Consider the following 23,751-nt stretch of genomic DNA (forward strand, 5'->3'; position numbering starts at 1 on the left):
GCCATTCCCAGTCCTTATTCAATCCTGAGTTGATTGTATCTAGTTTGCATATCAATTCCAGCTCAGCAGTCTCTCCTTGGAGTCTGTTTTTGAAGTTTTTCTGTTGTAAGATAGCCACCCGCAGCTCTGTCATTGAATGGCCAGACAGGTTAAAGTGTTCTCCCACTGGTTTTTGAGTATTATGATTCCTGATGTCAGATTTGTGTCCATTAATTCTTTTGCATAGAGACTGTCCGGTTTGGCCAATGTACATGACAGAGGGGCATTGCTGGCACATGATGGCATATATCACATTGGTAGATGTGCAGGTGAACGAGCCCCTGATGGTATGGCTGATGTGATTAGGTCCTATTATGATGTCACTTGAATAGATGTGTGGACAGAGTTGACATCGGGGTTTGTTACAAGGATAGGTTCCTGGGTCAGTGTTTTTGTTCAGTGATGTGTGGCTGCTGGTGAGTAGTTGCTTTAGGTTGGGGGGTTGTCTGTAAGCGAGGACAGGTCTGTCTCCCAAGATCTGTGAGAGTAAAGGATCATCTTTTAGGATAGGTTGTAGATCTCTGATGATGTGCTGGAGAGGTTTTAGTTGGGGGCTGAAGGTGACAGCTAGTGGTGTTCTGTTATTTTCTTTGTTGGGCCTGTCTTGTAGGAGGTGACTTCTGGGTACTCGTCTGGCTCTGTCAATCTGTTTTTTCACTTCAGCAGGTGGGTATTGTAGTTTTAAGAATGCTTGATAGAGATCTTGTAGGTGCTTGTCTCTATCTGAGGGATTGGAGCAAATGCAGTTATATCTTAGAGCTTGGCTGTAGACAATGGACCGTGTGGTGTGTCCTGGATGGAAGCTGGAGGCATGTAGGTAAGTGTAGCGGTCAGTAGGTTTCCGGTATAGGGTGGTATTTATGTGACCATCGCTTATTAGCACAGTAGTGTCCAGGAAATGGACCGCTTGTGCTAATATCTTTGAGTACTAAGCACTGACAAGTTGCCACCTAGCACAGGAGTTGGAATACGCCATTGGCTTAGTTTGGTGGACCCTGCAGCTATTCTGACACATCAGGGAATGCAAGTTCTCTAACATTATAAAGTAGAACATTTGAAGTTATACACACAGCATGAAGTTGGAGATTTTGAAGTTTCACTCCTCAGAGCATCTTTCACTGGGGATCTCAAAGAGCATTACAAAGGTAATTAAGTGTTAACAGACATGACAAATACATGGAAAGTGTCTTTCCCAAGGTGACACAGTGTCTTAGCTGCATCAGGAATAGAACTCAGGTGTCTAACTCCCTATCCCATATTTTAACCACTACATGACATTGCTTCCCTATATAATATTAGTACAGGAGTTACGCTATTAGTAAACAATACCTACAAATAAGTTACTCTGTGTACACCACTGCTGTTTTGGGAACAAACAGTTGTTTTAAGTGATTTTGTTTAAAAATATGCCATGATGCAGCAGTCCAAAGTGGGTGTGCCAAATTAAGGCCCTGATTCAGAAAAGTTATTAAGAATGTGCTCATGTCCCATTGACTTCAATGGGAGTACTTGTGTGCTTAAATTTAAGCACATGCTTAAAAGCTTTTAAATTAGGGATGGAATTATTCCCATGCTTAAATTTAAGTACATGTTTGGGAGCATTTACTGAATCAGGACCTAAGAGTCAAAGCTTGAGAAAGTCTAGAGGACTTAAGATGATGTAACCTTCTTCCAGTCCTTTTAACATGAAGGGTAAAATGCACCAACTTAGGGTCCATCAGATTCACTTAGACTTAGACTACAGACAAACATTTATCTCCTCACCTTAAATATAACCTCTGAATTTGGCCTTCTGAGTCTACTCATACACCAAGGAACGAGAAGAGAGCAGCAAAACAAACAACTAAACCATGGTGTAAGAATGCATAGATTAAAACTGGCTACTTGTTCCTTCTTATGGCAACTCAACAACCAACTTAAATTTCCTTGCACTAAGTGGGAGTAAGACAGTCTAAAGGAGAACATGTGTAAAGCAATGTTTCTCAAACTGGGGTTGCCGCTTGTGTAGGGAAAGCCCCTGGCGGGCCGGGCCGGTTTGTTTACCTGCCCCGTCCGCGGGTCTGGCCGATCGCGGCTCCCACTGGCCGCAGTTCGCCGCTGCAGACCAATGGGGGCTGCTGGAAGTGGTGCCAGTAAGTCCCTCAGCCCAAGCGGCTTCCTGCAGCCCCCATTGGCCTGGAGCAGCGAACTGCGGCCAGTGGGAGCCGCGATCGGCCGAACCTTCGGACGGGGCAGGTAAACAAACTGGCCCAGCCCACCAGGGGCTTTTCCTACAGAAGCGGCGACCCCAGTTTGAGAAACACTGATGTAAAGGGAATTTAAATTTTATCATCTTACCTGTTATCTCTGAAGTTGGCCAGGTGGCTCCAAGATACAAATTAAAAGAAAGACAGCATACTTCATTGTATAATATTATGAGAGAAATAACACCTCATATTAAAAACAGAGCAACTTTGTGACTACAAAATAGCTAAAGAAATCTAAATAAAATTTTCTAAAATAGTTCTTCTGAGCAGATAATTTGCCATTTAGGTTACAGCCCAAACTGAAGCATACGGATTGAATTATTATATGAACCGTATTCTTTATTATTTGTTAAGTGCTAACTAACAATATGGTCAGCACTGAATAAGACACAAAGTAAACCACTTCCCTGTCCTGAGGAGTTTGCAAACTACATGATGAGGAGATTGACAGTCTCTCCACAGTTAAGAACATTTCCATTATAAGGCAGAAATTCATCCACTTCTAACTCCTGACATTCAAATCCCTCTGTTTTCTAATTTTTAAGGTTAACTCTCAGGGTGAAGAAGAGGTGTTTTACTATGTTTGAAGGGAGTTCATGAAAGACTTAGCATAACAAACAGTACAATATTAGCTTTTGAAATGCTGACACAATGTATTAATATTTCTTTCCACCTTTTACATTGCTAATGTAATCAAATTTTAACTCACCCCTTGGTGGAGAACTAATATAGGTGAAGAATGGGAACCTATAACTAACTAGCTTTTTCATTTGGAATTTAACAGCTTGCTCTAGATATTAGGTGAAATCCTGGCCGCATTGAAGTCAATGGGAGTTTGGCCCGTTACTTCAGTGGGGCCAGGATTTTACCTACTGTCCACTAATTATTTGGAAGGGGTGCTAGAGATGCATGAGACAGGTAACACAGGTTACTACCTGTAGCTGTGTGGAGTACACATGCATGAGGAGTGTGATTTTATTTCTTTTCCATTTGGCTAGGCAGAAGACTTCTCTTTTCCTTTTGTAATGACCTGGGATAATTCTAAAACATGTAAATCTACAAAGTAACATTTAAAAATCCACCTATAAAGAGACATATTTAATAGCAAATACCTAAATACAAAGCAATCCAGGGGGGTCATGAATTAGAGATTGATTACTAAGAAGTATCTTCTTTTGTTATTATTATTATAAATGAATTGTGTATTTGTTTGCAAAAGGTAAGCAATGTGAGCCAGAATATTACTATTACTAACAGTTTCCTCACTGTAATGGCCCTGGATTCAACAGAGCACACAAACACATGCTTAACTTTAAAGGCATTCTTTAGCCACATTGACTGTAGAAGCGATGGTGGCAGCAGGAAGCAGATTAACCTGCAGAGCTTCTCAGCTCCCAGAGATTTTTCTCCAGCACAGCTCCTTTCTCTCCAGATTCCCTCACCACTTGACTCCCGTTTCATTTTTGCTCTTCCTAAAACATTACTAAATTAGGTGATTAGAAGGGCAAGTACTCTAGTTTGAGCCTCTGAATCCCACAAATTCATTAAATGAATGGAAATTATACAGAAGCAGATGTCTATACCTTGCAGGTCAGTGCCCCATTGGAGAAGAAATCAGTGGTGTAGAGTCGGGGTATTTTCTTAGTGTAAATTATTTATATTTGATCAAATGCACCAGTTCTTGAACAGAGGTGGCCACAAACAGAATGCACACAATCCCTTCACACTTGGTTCCTAGGGGCCAACTATGATTTGATTCTAGATAGAGACACTAAGGATACATCTACACTTGAAGGTTGTTGCAGATTTTGCGTATCCAAAACAACGTTGCGCAAGCAGTAGATCCATACCACATTGTTATCACAGATTAAGCCACGTCCCTTTGGAATCTTGCATCCATAAAGGGCTGTATTGTTTTGAAATAAGTGCTCAGAATGCTGAGCAGACAACCCATCAGGTATTGCGCTGCCATTAGGCTCTGTGTATTCTGGGATTTTCCTGAATGCGTGTTGTGGGATACCTACCAGAAGGTATTGGAACTATGAGATTTGGGTCAAACTAAATACTTCCTATTTTCCTTCTCATTTCATTCCATCATGTCTTGTTACAACAGAGCAAACTGTGCTACTGCTTGAAAATGCTCATCCAAAAAGAAAACTGCATCATAAAACGAACTACAAATAAATGATTTCCTCAAAAACTGTGTACTGCCAGAGACTAAGATAAAGAACTTTTAAGACTATGTCATACCAACACATGGTATCTCCTGCCATTACAATATGTATAAAAAAAGAATATTAATTCAAACTAACTTAACTTAAAAATGAAGACATTAACACTGAAGGGAAGGTAGAAAAGTAGTCAAATACCCACGTATTTCATACCGTTTCAAATTCACGGGTGAGAAATATTAGGCCATGGCTACACTTGCAGATGTAGAGCGCTTTGGGTTAAACCAGCAGTCGGAGAGTGCACCAGGGAAAGCGCTGCAGTCTGTCCACACTGATGGCTGCAAGTGCACTGGCGTGGCCACATTTGCAGTACTTGAAGCGGCATTTGGAGCAGTGCATTATGGGCAGCTATCCCACAGAGCACCTCTTCCCATTCTGGCAATGTGGCTTGTGGGAAGGGGGTATGAGGCATTCTGGATCCTGTCCCAATGCCCCATGATGTATCGCTTCACATCCCAGAAATCCCTGTGTTTCCGTTCACATTTGGCGCCATCTTTCAACGGTTTCTGTGCAAAGCGTGCTTTGTCTTCCCTTTTGGTCTGCAGGAATGGAGCCCGAAATGCTGTGAAACATGCTGATGAGTCTCGCCAGCACGTCTCGCTTGGCAGTTGAGTTACTGCTTAAGATCCAAAGTGACAGTGAGGAGTCCGACGATGATATCGAGTCGCATAACACATACGACACAAAATTGCGTGTCTCATTCACAGACATGCTCTCCACCGTGGAACGCCGCTTTTGGGCTCAGGAAACAAGCACTAAGTGATGGGATCACATCGTCCTGCAAGTCTGGGATGACGAGCAATGGCTGCAGAACTTTCGGATGAGAAAAGCCATTTTCATGGGACTGCTGAACTCGCCCCCATCCTGCGGCGCAAGGACATGAAATTGAGAGCTGCCCTGCCGGTGGAGAAACGGGTGGCTATTGCAATCTGGAAGCTGGCAACTCCAGACAGCTACCTTTAGGTCGCGAACCAGTTTGGAAGTAGATGGTTGGAATTGTGTTGATACAAGATTGCAGGGCCATTAATCGCATCCTGCTCAGAAGAACGGTGACTCTGGGTAACGTGCATGACATTGTGGCTGGCTTTGAACAAATGGGTTTCCCTAACTGCAGAGGGGCGATAGATGGGACGCATATTCCTATTCTGGCACCAGCCCACCTAGCCTCCGAATACGTTAACCAAAAGGGGTATTTCTCCATGGTTCTCCAGGCGCTTGTGGATCACCATGGTCGTTTCATTGACATCAACGCCGGCTGGCCTGGAAGGGTGCATGACTCATGCATCTTTCGGAACACTGACCTGTTCAAGAAGCTGCAAGCTGGGACTTTTTCCCCAGACCAGAGGATCACCGTAGGGGAAGTCAAAATGCCCATTGTGATCTTTGGAGAACCCACTTACCCTTTAATGCCGTGGCTCATGAAACCCTACACAGGGAGCCTGGACAGCAGCCAGGAACGGTTCAACTACAGGCTGAGCCAGTGCCGAATGACTGTGGAGTGTGCTTTTAGCTGTTTGAAGGGCCGCTGGTGCTCTCTTTATGGGAAGCTGGACTTGAACGAAGACAGCATCCCCGCGGTTATATCCACGTGCTGTACCCTCCATAATATTTGTGAAGGGACGGGTGAAAGCTTCACTCAGGCATGGGCCTCGGAGGTTCAACACCTGGAGGCTGAATTTGCACAGCCAGAGAGCACGGCTATAAGGGGCCCAGCGTTGGGCTGCAAGGATTAGGGATGCCTTGAGGGAGCAATTTGAGGCTGAAAGCCACCAGTAATGTCTGGAGCTCTGCACGGGAGTTAAGTGCAGTGGCTGTGTTTGGTACACAGGCTTGCAGTGCTTGTTGCTTTCCTGGGCTAAGGTATATTTTGCTTTATGCACTAATAAAGTGTGTTTTCAAAGTAAAAAACTCCATTTATTGAAAAGAAAATTCATTTATTGAAAAAAAAACAAAGTAACACAGAAATACCAAAAGGGCAAGTGGGTGGGGTGGGGACCGGTTCACCCATAGGCTTGAGTATGTCCTGATTTCATACTCTCAAATCCTGTCTGGAGTCCTGTGCACTGAGTGCTGTACTTCAGGATGGCTATAAGGCACGTTGAGGGGGGTTGAGTGCAGTGGATAAGGGTCGTAGTTTTCGTGGGTGGGTGGTGAAGCTACGGGTGTAGGAGGCAGCTGGGGGTGGTAAGAACCCAGATGTTGGGGAAAGTGGGTTGGAGGGGGCATGGAGGCACAAGGGGAAGAGTTTTGGGACAAGGGCTGCAGCGGGGGGCGAGTGTGGTAGTGCTCCACCTGCATGGCGATGAGCGCCTGGATAGAGTCCACTTGGCGCTCCATTATGCTAATCAGTCATTCTCTGCTTTGCCGCCGGTGCGTCGTGTTTTCCTGGCGGATCCTTCTTTCACTTTCCCTCCACTTCTGTGCCTTTCAATTCTCATTTACAGACTGCTGCATGACTTCATGCAGCATGTCTTCTTTGCTTTTACATGGCCTCTTCCGGAGTCTTCTCAGACTGTCGGACGGTCATAAGAATGACGGCTGAGATCTCAAGGTTGCACCTAGATAGGCAAAATGCAACACTTAACAGAGGCAGCATTGTACACACCAGACAGAGGAATGATTCCCCTGCACTTAAGGAGGGCAATCACAAAAACCATATTTTGCCTGTCCCAAAGCGAGCGCACATAACCCATGGGAGCCCCAGAAATGGTGAGTAAGCACAGGGTCCATGGGGACTGATTGTTTCATGGCTGTACTGTCCTCTGGGTTTCTGTGCCTTGGGGAGAGCCAACAGCTGCAGGGGGCACCTACACTGAACACTGTCCCAACATTCTCCACAGGAGCTTGTCCTGGAAGATATCTCGCTGCTGAGGGTGACCAGGGAAGCAAGGGAGGGTCTTCTACTACAATGCGGCTTCTGCCTTGGTCCATACGCAGCTTGCCTGTGTGCAGCAATGGTCCCCCCACCCCTCACGGCACAGTGGCATGGACACATTAGCCTGACTGGGACAAGAACCATGCTGGCTCTCCCAATAAACCTGCGCAGATGCATTGCCCACGTTCTGGCTGAGACTTTTGAAGAGATCACCGATGCCGATTACTGCGATGTGATAGACCACATCAATGCACTATTCCGCATCTAGACATGCATACAGCCTAACCCTCCTCGCCCAAAGAGCCCGTACCTAAAAACTTCCTTCCCGAAAAGAAAGCCGCTTACCAGGAACCCCCTTTGTTGTTTGTCCTTGCCCAAGCACCAGACGCCACGACTGGTTGCCTTCCTCCTGGCTCGAGAAGAGCTCCTGGCTGTATGCATCTAGGGATTCCGGGGTGTCTCCCCCTGCCTCAGCACCATTGCTTGTGCTTTCCTCCTCCCCCACCTTGCTGTGCTGGGCTCAGAAGTGTCCATGGTGATTGTTGCAGTGGAGGTGGGGTCGTCCCCAAGTATCGTGTCCAGCTTTTTGTAGAATTTGCAGGTTGTGGGGCAGCACCAGAGCGGCCGTTTGCCTCGTGGGCTTTGGGGTAGGCATTCCGCAGTTCCTTCACTTTAACCCGACACTGCACCGCATCCTGGTCATGGCCCCTGTCCATCATGGCCCTTGATATGTGCCCGAAGGTATCGTAATTCCTACGGCTGGAGCGCAGCTGGGACTGGACAGCTTCCTCCCCCCAAACACTGATGAGGTCCAGCACCTCGCCATTGCTCCATACTGGGGATCGCCTGGCGCGTGGAGGCATGGTCACCTGGAAAGATGTGCTGAGAGCACTCCACGCCTGGCTGAGCAAACAGGAAGGCGATTTTCAAAATTCCCAGGGAATTTAAAGGACGGGTCTGATGCTTGGTCACCTGAGGACAGGGCAGCAGAGTTCAAAAGTGATGATCAGAGTGGCTAGAACAGGCATTGTGGGACACTTTTGGAGGCCAATCAGAGCCAATCAGAGCGCATTAGGAGTCCACACTGGCACCACGGCGCTCCAGCGAGAGCGCAACAAACGCTATTCCTGTGGGGGAGGTGGAGTACCAGGAGCGCTCCAGCCGCAGAGTCAGAGCGCTCTACGTGCCTTGCCAGTATGGACAGGGAGTTAGGTAGAGCGCTCTTGGCAGCTTTATTGCGCTATAACGCGCAAGTGTAGCCAAGGCCTTAGATGGCACATTAAAATGACAACAGCAAAAACAAGCTGAGTTGCAGCCTGGAGATCACAGCCTACACAGGTGGTGCACATAGGTTTTTGCAAGGGACACGTTCCCATATGCTTCCCTGCAGAATCCAGAAGGAATTTATGTGGACAATACAGGGGTTATAGAACATCACTACACATGTAACTGTACAGACACAAGTATAGACGGACCCCAAAATACACAGGGTTGGAGTTTGTGGGCTTAGTGGAGGAACTGAGTTTCAGGGAGGGAAATAAAATGCACCAGGAGAAGGAGGACGTTCCACAATGGAAGAAAACATACGGGTGAGAGAGTAGAAGAAACTAAGGCCCAGTCCTGCAAGCAGCTCCACACAGGCAGAAGCTGACACCTGCCCAAGTGCCCAGAGCCCCAGCACAGTCAATAGCATTCTGCATATACCCAAGGTTCCACCAAGGCTGAGCAGCTTGCAGAACAAGAGAGTAGGGAGGAGGTCTTCATTAGAGAATCATAGAATATTAGGATTGGAAGAGACCTCAGGAGGTCATGTAGTCCAACCCCCTGCTCAAAGCAGGACTAATCCCCAACTAAATCATCCCAGCCAGGGCTTTGTCAAGCCTGACCTTAAAAACCTCTAAGGAAGGAGATTCCACCACCTCCCTAGGTAACCCATTCCAGTGCTTCACCACCCTCCTAGTGAAAAAGGTTTTCCTTATATCCAACCTAAACGTCCCCCACTACAACTTGAGACCATTACTCCTTGTTCTGTCAGCTGCCACCTCTAAGAACAGTCTAGCTCCATCCTCTTTGGAACCCCCTTTCAGATAGTTGAAAGCAGCAATCAAATCCCCCCTCATTCTTCTCTTCTGCAGACTAAACAATCCCAGTTCCCTCAGCCTCTCCTCATAAGTCATGTGCTCCAGCACTCTAATAATTTTTGTTGCCCTCCACCGGACTCTTTCCAATTTTTCCACATCCTTCTTGTAGTGTGGGGCCCAAAACTGGACATAGTATTCAAGATGAGGCCTCACCAATGCTGAATAGAGGGGAATGATCACATCCCTCAATCTGCTGGCAATGCCCCTACTTATACAGCCCAAAATGCTGCTAGCCTTCTTGGCAACAAGGGCACACTGTTGACTCATATCCAACTTCTCATCCACTGTAACCCCTAGATCCTTTTCTGCAGAACTGCTGCCTAGCCACTCGGTCCCTAGTCTGTAGCAGTGCATGGGATACTTCCGTCCTAAGTGCAGGACTCTGCACTTGTCCTTGTTGAACCTTATCAAGTTTCTTTTGGCCCAATCCTCTAATTTGTCTAGGTCCCTCTGTATCTTATCCTTACCCTCCAGCAGATCTACCACTCCTCTCAGTTTAGTGTCATCTGCAAACTTGCTGAGGGTGCAATCCACGCCATCCTCCAGATCATTAATGAAGATATTGAACAAAACCAGCCCCAGGACTAACCCTTGGGGCACACTGCTTGATACTGGCTGCCAACTAGACATGAAGCCATTGATCACTACCCATTGAGCCCGATGATCTAGCCAGCTTTCTATCCACCTTATAGTCCCAGGGAAGCAAAGGGAGTGTGAGGGTAAGAGAGGAGAGGAGAGGTGTAGGGCTGGATGGGGTTGTACAGAGTTTTGAATGCAAGGACAAAATGTTTGAGTTGGATATGGAAGGTGAGAAGATGGTGAAGGGCTCCAAAAAGGGGGATCCATGTGGTTTAAGAGGGTGAGGATGGTAGTTTTAGCTACTGCACTATTCTGAATAGATTTCACTGCAGCAAAATGGGAATCAGGGAAACTAGAGAAAAGGAGGTAGCAGTTGTGAAGGCAGAAGATAATTAAGGTATGGATGAGCATTTTAGTTGGAGAGCTAGAAAGGAAGGGTCAGTTATTAGAAATGTTGTGGAAAAAGAAATGGCAGGTTTTCTCATAAAGGGTTATGATAATGAAAACACTGACAGGCCCTTAACTATGGCAGCCCTGCTGGGTGCCTGCAAAATATAGCAGATTTTAATTGCTTATGCATACAACTTTTATCAGTGTTCTGAGTCACGACCCTTTTTAGGATTATTCTGTTTGACCACAGATTGGCGGAAATCATAAAGTGTCATGCAAATGACCTTGTCCCCAGAACAACCTGTGTTATTTTCACTGATATTCAGTATTTAGATTTTAATGCAAACAGATAAATGGGCAGACACATGGACAGCAGCTAGATGGGGGCGGGGGGGAAGAGAAATTGACAAAAAAGTAAAGACAGGGACTGACAGAATGAGGAATAGATAGAGAAGTACCTGAACAGAGGTAAACTGATATTTCGATGCAGATTGCTTGAGAGAGGTTGATGAATGACAGGCAGAAAGAGAAATGGGAGTATGGAACTGGAGAAAAATAAAAAATTAATGTTAGAAGTAAAACCTGTTTTATTTTAAATTCCATTCTGGCATTTTTCAAATGGCATTATATAAAAGGCTTGATTCAGGTCCAGAATGCCTTGTTTTTTCAGATGTTTCATTGTTAGCTGGGGGCTGGCGAAGGATATACATTGCTTCTCTCCCATCTGCTGTTCATTTCATAAACTGCAGTCAGAAGATGGTCATCAGTCAACACCCAGGTTATTTTTTGTGTGGTACAGTTGGAGTATTTATTTGGAAATTTCAACTACTGACCAAATTCCATCTTCATTTATACCTGTACCCATGCCCTTGCCCATTTAAGGGTTGCATAGAAGCACTGCACAGCAACTGAACACAATTTGGCCCAGGGAATGGAATGATCCAATATATATTCAGTGTTAACACTTTCTATTCTTTGAACCACAAAGATACTGTTCTGCTATTGCTCATTATTTAAAGATAGCTGTGCATACTCATACCAAAAACTAGTACACAGATACCAAAACTGCAGTCCATTTATACAGAGCAGAACTAAGAAATGTATCACATCATACATTTATAATACTATAGTACGCTACAGGAACTGGATAATTTGGCCTCTGCTGAAGAGCTCATCACAGATGGTATCACTTCAGAGATATCAGAGGCACAACTGATAGGGATGTCTAGTTAAAGTTTCCTAACACTTTCCATTATAACTTACAAGCCCTATTTTCAGCTGCTTAAAACTTTGCCAAAAACTTTCAACATTTGGTCTGATATTTTCCATTGTTTCCCGAGGCTGGTCACCCCCATTCCCCTACACCCTCCGCAGCTGGCCCCCAAGTTTCAGCTAAAATGGACCAGCCTTTCCTGAGAATAAGGTTACAGGAAAATAGGTAGTTTTGCTAGTGTCACAAAGTTTGTTTCCTCTTTCTCTTTGAAGAGCTCTATCAACTCATTGCTTTGGAACAGGGACTTGAAATTTGGCAGTGGGACGATCCCAGCATCAGTGAGTTGCACTTTACTGTCCCTATGAAAACACTCACAAATTTGGCCAAGTTAGAAGAATCTGAAAGTGGTCATTTGCACATGCTCAACAGAGCTGCTTAGAGCCTTGCTCCAAAAATCCTGCAACATGCCAACTGCATTGAGCATACTCCCAGGCCCCACAATCCTTTCTATCTTTTAGGAACACAGCTAGAACACTGACACTGTCAGTGACAGCGCACGAGCTAACACCATCACAGCAGCCCCTTTGGAACAAAAGAAGATAAACTGAGCTAGGAGTCAGAAGAACAGGAGTTTTATTCAATCTTTCCACTAACTAGGGTTAAAGGCTGTTAAATGCACAGAATCATTATTGTTGATCAAGGCCTCATACCTCCACCTTAGGAAGCAGCCCCATATTATCCTCTCCCCTTCCCCCACTTTAGAAATGGGGTAATTTAGAGGTTGTACATTTCACGTCAGGTAGAACTATGAAAAGGATCCTGTCTGTAAAATGGCAGATTCAAGTCTGATCTGCTTAGCCACGTTGACTTTCAGAATGAATGGACCAAATCTTTGTGCTTGGCTGTGCTGCCTGTCTCCACTAGACCATAATCCCTTATGACACAGGAACAGAACGTAGGAATTCTGATTCCCAACATTTGTCTGCTTTCTACCAAATAGCTGTGCAACCAGCTGGCAAAGTTTGTGTCACATCCCTTTCTAGGGGTTAGTCCACAGATAAAAACAAAACAAACAAAAAACCTTACCACTGCTACTAGTTCCTTCTTTAGCTCAAGTGATAGAGATCTGTACTGTGGATCTAAATGAATTAAAATATGTGATGACCTTTATAAGACATCAAGATTTCACATGTTGGAAAGAAATTTTTCTTTTTCTTTTTCTTTTAATACATCTGGAAAAATATAAAAGAAACCTAGGAAATTACAAAAACTATGTTGTGAAGTAAAGCACTAAAAAATTACGAAGTGGCAGGATTAAGATTGCTTATGCATCCTTAATTCTTTCCCCATACATGTAAACATTATGATGCAGTCTTCGGTTACATGATCACATACTCTGGTTCTACAAAACTCTTGCCTCATTCAGTGCACATGATAAGAAGAGAAAAGTTGTGCTTGTGTGATTAAGGCACAAGACTAGGATCCAGGTGAACTAGCTTCTATTCCTGGCTCTGTTTCAGTCTTCTTATGGGACACTGGGCAAGATCACCATAATGCATATGCACAAAGGGGTGAAATTAAAGTCGCAATGGCAACCTTAGTTCTGGTGTTTCCTAATTTTTGAGTGCCTGACTTTCCAACCTTAACATTCTTTTAATGGAGTTGTTTATACCCTTCTTGTTATAGAATTGCTCATTGCAAATTGCTTTGAAAATCCTTTAATGTATACAGCCTACAAAGTAGCCCCTAAGGGGTATGTGTGCTATACAGACACTGCTGATAGATATTCTAAAATAGATCCCCTCTTGTGTTTCCCCAGGTGAAAGGGGTTTCTGGAAAGAGAAAGAAAAAATATAAGTATGTGTATGTATATTATATAATAATATTAATAATAATTTTATACATCTTTTCCACAGTGGAAAAATCACAAACACGGTATATTTATTTCAGACAACAACAGTTGCTTAATTTCAAATAAAATTGCGTAGACTTCTTGCTGGCTCTTTCTATTTCCCCGAAGAACTTGCATAGAAACACAGACCAAACTTGTTACAGCAGGGATAATCCACAGCCCCAATTTCCCACCTACAGGATACAAGTAACTTCCATTGCAGATGGAAAAATTTGGCCCCGTTTATTTTAGGTCAGGTCAGGAATGGTCTTGCCCCTCATGCATCTGCTCAGGTAAAGAGATATAAGGTGCCCCTTTACTCTCCTGGGACTCACAGCATGCGGAGATGGAGATGAATAATAGCCTCCATGAGGGCTCTACTCCCACCCTTCTACTCAGATGGGTGGGCAGGGGTGGGAAATGGGCAGAGCCTTGACTCCACATATACCCACACAGCCAAACACACGAGGCCAGCACAATGGAGCCAGCCCAGAAGGGGGATGTAATCTAGTGTTATAGACCAGTAGTAGATTATTTCCCTCCCGGAGCAAGAACTGGGGATTAGTGGAGAATCTCCTAGGGCAAATGTTTAAATCACAATCTAGTTATTAATTTTCAATAAACTTGGAAATAATGCATCCCTTCTCATTCACAATATTTTCCATGGGTCTTATTCACAGAAAGTTCCTGAAATTAGACAGGGCTTGTCCTGTATTGAGTCAGATCTATGCTTGCTGATACAAACTGGCTCTGAGGACACTTAACATGCCAGATTTACTATTGGGACGGTTTATTTACCTGTAGCGTCCGCAGGTTTGGCTGATCGCAGCTTCCACTGGCCACAGTTCACTGTTCCAGGCCACTGGGGGCTGCAGGAAACATTTTCAGCACATCCCTCAGCCCACGCCGCTTCCCGCAGCCCCCATTGGCCTGGAGCAGTGAACTGCGGCCAGCGGGAACCGCGATCGGCCAAACCTGTGGATGCTGCAAGTAAACAAATCGTCCCGGCCCGCCAGTGGATTTCCCTGATGGGTCGCATGCCAAAGGTTGCCGATCCCTGCTCAATGGGCACATACGTGGCCCATCAGCTCTAGGATTAACAGCCTGAGGCTCATTCTGATTTCGAGTAAGCAGAATTCATACCTCACCTGTAGTGGAACATTTTAAATACTAGATTTTATATTTGAAAGTATTACATTTTACTCAACTAATTTTAACATGAAATTCATGGGTTGGTAAGAAGAGAGTGGAAATCTTGAGGAGGCACCGCTGAACATTTAAATGGTAGCAGAACTACAGTACAATTTGCTTCCTACTTTACTATCCATAAAAGAAGTCTTTATTGTAATGCTGGCTCTAAATACAGTGCAGACTACATTTTCAGCTTTTCTACGTAATGAAAGTATGCTCTGCATAAAAGCTAGTTATTCATTTATTCCTTCCATTAGGGACTTCATTACTAAAGAGCCCAATTAACAACAAACTACAACAACAAAAAAGGGAAATTATGTACAGTACTTTGTTTATTGCAAGGAGACAATCACTGAAAGATTATTATGTACACTGATTATAGAATTAACACACTGCTGTTCTGTGGCTGGATTTAGGGCTTACACACATCCAGGCTGGAAAAGGACCCTTTTGAAATCACAAAGGGAACCATATTGGCCATAGTCTTTGTTATAAATCACAGGAACAAGCAACATTGCCTCTTGCTTGGAGGCACTAATACACAAACATAAATGGGCATATGCAGAATCTGATTCTGCTCACACACCTCTATAAATCAGGAATCACTCCACTCAAGTCAGAGGATTTAAACTGATGTAGATAAGAGGAAAAACTAGACGTGAGTCATTTCTGTGATGATCCAAATCTGTTAGAGGGTCTTGTTGGGGGCTTTTTTTCTACCATAACAAAATACTTATGTTTATGGAGTAACAAAATTAAAATGAAGAAATTCAATGTGTTCAGAAGCTCTTCTAAATATTTCCTACAGCAGAATTATGTGTTTTGTCCCATCTCAAAAATACCTAACCCATTTAGGTATTACCTAACCAAAAAATACCTGTTAATGAGAGCTTTGTCATTGATCTCATTGGGATTAAGATCTGGCCCCAATAGAAATATTTGTGTATGAAGCACTGGGACACTCTCAAGTTTTTTCAAGATGAGTAATAAGGCGGGGGGAGGGAGGGAAGGAAAAAAAGGAAAGCAAAGTGGGGAGCAGAAACAAGTGAGCAACAGAACAGTCAGTGCCAAGATCCTGGTTAACAATGAGCACAACCAGGAAAGAAAAGCAAATCTGCAGATTTGAAAGAAAGTAAGACAAAAAGGCAAATTAATGTCATAATTAAGACAGAGCCATAGAGAACAGCAGGAGTCCATCGCCACCATTGTTCCTAGATGCAACGTAACAGAGAATTGGAAGAGATGGGAGCATGTTTTAAAATTGTTACAAAGGTTTAGAGACAGGTAGCAAAGATATGAAAACAATATCATGTTCTTCAAGTGCATACCACCACATTAGCAAAGAAAGGAAATGAGACACTCATCCTGCACAAATTCTTAATGTTTAGGAGCAGTTGCAATCCTAAACAGAACATTATCCTAATTTGTCAGCAAATGAGAGAGAAAAGATTATATAACAGATTTAAGACTGAAGCCACAAAACTGAGCCTGTGAACACTGAAAGTGATCTACTTATAGAGAAAACTGTATTTAGTGTGACTGGTAGAAGACCGGAAGAAAGCCTATTTAAAGAACCTGCTCTGTGTTTGCCAAGAGCTAGAGACATCTGCAGGGCCTCAAAAGCTACAAAAATCACAAATAAAGATAGGGGCCGAGCAAATTACAGATGAACTTGTATGGGCTGTTAAACACAATTTTAGCATCGCATGTTCAGAATCCAGCAGCTATCAGAGTGCTGGCACAAAGCAACAGTCACTTCTGACCCCTCCCTCCCCCCCTTGTCAGAAAGAGGAAAAAACACCACCACCACATCACTGAGAACTTGCGTGGAAAAGCAAATCATCTCCCAAACATCCAGAGTAACATAAACATAACAGGAGCAGGGCACATTAAATCTCCCAGTGTCAAAAAAATGATTGCACAATGCCATAAAGCAGTGCGGAGCACCCCCTACGGCGGCATAGAGGAACATTCGGGGGGGTAACGGACCAGGCCAGCCCCCACAGGAAGCAGGGAGTGAATGCCATCCAGCCCCACCCCAACTCTGCTCTGGCCCCGCCCCCAGCTGCAGCCCCAGCTCCATGCCTGGCCCTGGCCCTGACCCCAGCCTCAGTGCAGATCTGCACGCAGCTGGGATCTCGGCTGCCAGCCCCCACGGCAGCTCCATTCCCAGCCTGGGGCCAAGGCTGGGAGAGGGGGCCGGGCCAGGAGTGGAACTGCACCCAGCCGAGGGCCTGGCTGCTGGTCCCCACCATGGCCTGGCTGCGGCCTGCTCCCAGCCCAGCCTTGGCTCCTGGCAGCGGCTCTGTCCCGGCCCAGACCCACCCCCAGCTGCGGCCCCAACCTCGGCCCCCTTACCCCATCCACAACTCCCCACTCCTGGCTCCAGCTCCAGGGGGAGGGGGCGCGGCAGACAGGGGTAAGATGGGGCACGACCCTCAGTAGTCTGGGGACCACTGCCATTAAGCCTTCTAGAGACTAGTACAATTCTGTGGTATACATCACATCTACATAGACTGAGCAGCCATCTTTGTCCTACAAGGATGCAGGAAATACCATTTATAGTGACACATTCACACCTAGTGATCACTTAAGTAGCTGGCAGCACCAGAATAAAAGTCATCCTTTTCTCTCAGTCAGAGCTTCTAAAATCTCCAAATCCTAGTAATCTGAGGGCACACCAATCATGTTACAATCTTCTGAAGGCAAATTTGCTAAAAGCATATATATCACTAAGGCATGCAAGACACTTGTATGAAAAAAGCACTCAGAAATTAGTACCAGACACAGGCCTAGCTGATGGTAAAGCCTGAGCTTCAATGGGATAAATGGCATTGATCCAGACTGATTAAGATCAAGCAGCTATTGCTGTATCAGACTTACATGTTTCAAGACTGGTAACAAGGGCGTTGCTGGGACATTGTACAATAAATATTTGCAAGAAGAGTGAAGTAAAAAAAAGGGGGACCTAGTATACTATCTCTTAAATTAGATAGTCATGACCAGACTCACCATTCCTTCCACTGACACCAGGCTCTAGGTCGCTCAAAAGAGGAGGCTGATGTCCCAAAGCCATAAAGCAGATATGTGGTTTCAATTCTGTTAGTATGTTATTATTTCTCATTTGTATTATGGTAGCACCCAGGAGTTCCAATCAGAATCAAGGCCCCATTTTGCTGACAGCTGTACTTATAAAATATTGTACTGCATTTGTAAAATAAAAGAATTACTAAACCTTATGGGATTGTAAAATGCTAATTTCCAAGTTATTCTTCCTAAGCAATAGCAGACACACAAAGAATAACCCTTGTGGTTACCGCATCACTTTAGAGCATTCAGATCATGTGCAAAAATGAAAGGGAGGGAACATGCAAAACTGAGTTGTCACAGTCCCATAATGCATTCTGTGAATTAAACTCCAGTGTGATTTTAAATTTTAAAGAGCTAGAACAGTGGGATCCAGAGGAGATAATTGGGCCGGCTACTCCAGAATAGGGGGAAAGGGTCATCTCTAGAAGAGGCCAGGAAAATAAGTTTGGGGACCAGTAGGCCAATTCAGGCTGGTATGTACAAATGCTGCAAAACTGTCATGCACTGAAAGCTTTGCAGTAACCCTATTCATCAGGCAGCATAATGTGTAACTTGCCTGTTTTCATGATAGTGGTGGCTGTATTGGAGGTGTGTGGGGGGGAAATCCCATTTAAAATGAAACATTTTCAGAAAATTTACTGACTGCAGAAAGCTGGAATATCATTACAGAAAATTCATGGCAGATTGTGGTGAGCATTGTAGTGTCTAACAGAATGTTAACAGAGAAAAAATAAATCAAAGCTAATCATATGATGAAATCCATTCCCCACAGCTTTCCAACAAAGCAAAGGTTTCATTTTGTTGATATTAAAACCCTTTTCAGGGGTCACCATTTTAAGAAAGTTGGGGGGGAGGGGAAGAGAATGGGAATCACCCTTCTGACCTTATCCAATTTATCAGAAAATGTAATTTGCAAGTATACATACTGATTGAGTTCTTCTCTGGGCAAGTCAAATATCTGGAAAATATTTTGAGAGCTGGTGAAACTGTTGCTTCACAAGCTTACAGATCCCATGGATACCTTACCACTGGTTTTCCCCTTTCTGGGTGAAATTCTGGCCCCATTAGGTATGTCTCCACTGCTATTAAACACCCAAGCTGGCCTGTGTCACCGGACTCAGGCTCACGGGGCTCAGGCTGTAAAATTTCGGTGTAGATGTTCAGGCTCAGGGTGGAGCCCAAGCTCTGGGACCCTGAGTGACTTTCGGCTTCCCTGATTACAGTGTTATATATATATATATATATATATTTTCTTTCACAAGGCTAATACTAATATTGGTGATAGCACATCATACAAAGTACAATAATATACAGTAAGTGCTGTTTGCTTACATGTTAATTGTAATGACATAGCAAGAAGGAATGTGTACTAGCCATATATATTTGCAAGGAAATTGCCCCGTAGCTGTAAGATAATTATTATTTCTCTCTCAAATCGGAATGTTGACTATATGGGGGTATATCAGGGCACAAAATCACTCATAGCAATAGCTTTTAGACCCACTAGGCCTGATCCTGACTCCCTCCCACATTTAAACCTCTCATTGACTCCAATGAGTAACACCCATGTGTAAGGACTGCAGGAATGGGCATGAATTAACTTCAGTGGGAGATGTGCATTAATTTTAAAAAGTGCTTCTAATCCTTTCGCTGCCCTCGTGCTTTGTTCCATGCTGCCCCTATGGACAGAATGACACCCCTGACATCCAGTTTTCCAAACCCCACTCCTTCTCCTTATTAAATCCCTCCCAACAACCTATTTCTCCCTGATGCCCACAAATACAAAAAAACTCAATAGATTCAGAGGGGAAAGGAGCTTATCTGCAGCAACTCCTACCTGTATCTTGTCACACCTTGCTCTTCTGTGTCCTAGATTGTACACCTTTCCTGAGCAGGGATTGTCTTGATATTTATGTATTGAGCAATGCTGAGCATACTGTTAGCATGTACATATCTAATACTATTAAGGGGAGCAGGATTTTGGAGGGTAAGTGTAATTGGAAGGGGATCCAACTTAAATTTCCATTTAAAAAGCAACTGATCATGTAAATTTGCTACATCCATGCAAATCTGACTGAATTCAATAGGAGTTGAACAATTCCTACTTAAAGTAGTTAACCACAGCTTCATGAGCTGGGAAGAATTGCAGAGGAACTTTGTGCCATTAACAGTGGCAGGTAATTTGTGTCTTTGTTATATACTTGGCCAACATAGTAATTCTCTCCCCCTGACAGTGTCTCTGAAAAGCAATAACCAGTTGCGGGACTAAAAATATGGCAGAAACATTGTTGAATGTGTCAGAATATGGTTATAAAAAGTGATTTTTGGATTGGAAAATCATGATTGTTCCACTTACAGTGGTTAGACAAGTTAATTACATAGATACTCTGCAATAAACTACATAGTAATATCACAGTAACTCTATTGGAAACCATGGTAATTACAGAGTTACTGAACTGAAAGATTCCTAAATAGAAAAAGAGAGCTCCAAAAATCCATATAGATGTGGGCAATTTAACCAATACTTCATTTATCTCCTGATAATTCAACTAGTAAGTATCCACCTACTTTGTATACAGGTGTCTGTGCAATTAGGGGCTTAACTTTAAGCATGTGAGTAGTCTCAGTGAAGTTAATGGGACTGCTCATATGCTTAAATACTTTGTTGGACTGGGGCCAGTGCACTCATCAGGTTCCAGGATCGAGCCCTTGGACAGCTCACCTCTCCTACAAAGCATTGCACCAGCTCATGTCTGATGGCAAGAGGGGCAAAGATATGGTATGGATGGCTCAAGGAAGGTGCAGAAAATGGTCCTGATATCATGTAAGGTTGGAATATTTTTCCACTTGATGCATCATGCTGAATTTAGATTGAGCTAGACCAGACCATGTTCAGATTCAGACCATGAGCATGACTTTTCCCGCACTTACACCAGTTTTACGCCAACATAACTTTCATTAACATCAGTGCAGTTCAGCAAAGTCCTATATCTTTACCTGTTTCTGTGAGGCGCCTTTCAAATATCTGGGTACTTGAAAAATAAATGCACAAATAAAATAGTAACAGCACTTTTCAAACATTAAAGCCAGCCTCACGCCACCTGTGACAGGCAGGCAAGCATTTACCTCTCTCTGAAGGGCATATAATCGCCTTCATTCTGAAATGAAATGATTTGCCCAAGGTTACACAGCAAACCAATGCCAGAGTGGAAAATAGTCCCGAATCCCACTCCTTTGCTCCAACCACTAGATGACACCACCTCTCCGCAGGAAACTAAGGGGCAACGACTAATAAAGGTGTAATAAAGAAGTCGGGTGTCCATTCACAAGTTCTGACTCTGTGAGGAGTCATTCTGTAGCTCAAGCTGAACTTTTACAAATCCCTGTGAGGAAAGAGGGTTGTTACACTGAATGCATACCTTTGATTGCATGGGAATGCTTTGGGAAGGGGTGCCCTGACTGTCCTAGATGCACCAATCAAGGAGTTAAGAGTTTGAGTTCTCGCATGCAGCAAGATACAAGTTGGGGTAAAAAGAACACCTTCCAACATGGGCATGTGTATTTTTCTCCCATAGGGATTTCATTGTGTGAATCATAAAACGTATCCTCGAAGGTTTTAAAATGACAAGTTGTCAGAATATATGGTGCTTTAAAGCCTCTATTTGGTCTCTTACAAAATATTTCAAAGATTAAGTCAGTTGTTTTTGCATTCCCTTTGGTTTTAATATTGTAGAAATGAATGGATCTTCTTGGGAGCTGAACACTTAAAAATAGTCTCTAGACAAACAAAAAATGTGATGTGTGAATTCTAAGGAGTGACAATAGTTCTTTATGGTTCACTGTACGCCAAGCAGATCCAGAGCCCATGTACCCTTACGTTTTCCACCTCCTCCATGTAGTGATCATTATAGCTTAATACCATATTGATAATAAACAGGTAAATGAATTCTCACAACCAAATAAGTCTCTAGTACATGAAGCTATTGTGAATGTGGATGCAGTTCTTGCCATTATGTGCAATTAGAGCTTTTTGAAAGTGTGTTGCCTGACTCTCTGTTGCTTGGTAACTGGTGCATCTAATTCTTCTTCTAAGAGGTCACAGAAATGTCAGAAAACCCATTTTGTGTGTGTGGGGGGGAATACCCCATCGGAATAGGAACATAGATCAGCTAAAGAGAATATCATTTCTTCCATTAGTAGGTAGAAAAATAGTGATATTATTTGTATAGTTCCACAGTGCTGTACAGTTTGAGAGTTGTGCCAAATACGTAGCAAGCTTTTATGATCTGCAAGCAGGCTAGCACAAAGAATGACATGGTCAGCGCAATGCACAGTTGTGGTGGCAAGTGGCCATTATGGGCCTGACAACAGCCCTTGGAAGTCAATGGAAAGACTCCCCAAAATGGTAACGCATCATGGAACATATAAGGTTTAATGAGTGTGTGACAGAAAAAGCTTTGCAAGTGGTGATTGTGAAACTGTTCCAGGCATGGGGAGCAGAACAGAGGAAGTCATGATGCTGGGAGTGAACTAATAAAGCAGGGGGTGAAATTCTTTTCTCTGCAGAGAAGTCCAGCACAGAATCCATGCCACAGTGAAATCCCAAAGGGAGTGGTGGAAAGTGATGCTTGTGAAAAAAGGTTTTGGATATATCTGCTCATGTTTTAAGTCAAACTTGAAAATAAATTCCACCGATATGGAAGTAACAGTACATTATGCACCAGGATTAAAAAAAAATTGACTAGCCACTGCAACAGGCAGGAAAAAAAAGAAAAACGCAAGTTTGGAGACAGTAAATCCTATTTCATCTGTCAGAACAATTTACTTTTCAATTTTGTGGCATGCTTTGGCTTTCAAATTAAAAATATTTCCATCCCCTGCCTATTTCCAGGGTTTTCTTCTGATGTAGTCAGTGTGTTGTAAGTACACTGACTACTTAAAAGGTGATATTCACTGTTGTACAGTGGGCGAGGCCAAGGCTGGTGCACCAGTGAAGGCCGACTAAAACTCTGAAATAAGGTTTAAGTGGGAGTTCAGTGGTACACAGGGCTGATGCTGGCCTTCTACCCAGGAATAAATTTCATCCTGTAATGTTCGGCTTCAGCAGAGGCTGCATTTCCTAAAATGCTTTCCGTTTTCAACAGAGAAATATACTGCAAATTTTCCTTACTGCACTTATTGTAAAAGGTTTCCTGGATGCATGAAGGCAGCTGCACATAAAATGCTTACACATTTTAGGGGGATTTGCATCTTGTAACTCAGCTGGAAGAGCACTCACCTATGAACCTTTCAGAGACTAGATTCTAGTCCCTTCTCTGTCTTTGCCTTGTTAATTCTTTTCTTAAAGGGAGCCTGTTTGGGATCTCACTTACTCTTATGTAGATCAGCATGCACATTGATCAGCACACCTCACTTAGATAAGAAACAAACATGGACTACAATAGTTTTCTATACAAATGCCACCTCCCCATGAAAAAATCTGTATGTAGCTATGTGAACATATACCACTTAGTTATCGTAGGACACGACAGACCATCTGCAATTGTGCAGAAAAATGGAAGGAGCAATAAGGCCTTGTTACTTGCAGCCCCGCCATTTATTTTGTGCACTAGCAGCCACCTTGCCTACTCACCATCCAGAACTCTTCTTCTCTTAGCTTCCAACTGATATGCAGAAATTCAAACCAAGGTGTAAGATAGAACATTAATTGCAACAATGTTTCATTTGGTCTTTTCCCAGAGACATCTAGGTAATATATTACACAACATGCACCTGGTATCCTAATTAGCCGATGGGCAAATAGGTTATCACACTCCTTTAAACTTAGTTACTGATTTATTTAGTATGGTAAGCATAAAGCAAAAT

Source organism: Malaclemys terrapin, chromosome 1 (genome assembly GCF_027887155.1).
Source record: "Malaclemys terrapin pileata isolate rMalTer1 chromosome 1, rMalTer1.hap1, whole genome shotgun sequence".
Taxonomy (NCBI): Eukaryota; Metazoa; Chordata; order Testudines; family Emydidae; genus Malaclemys; species Malaclemys terrapin.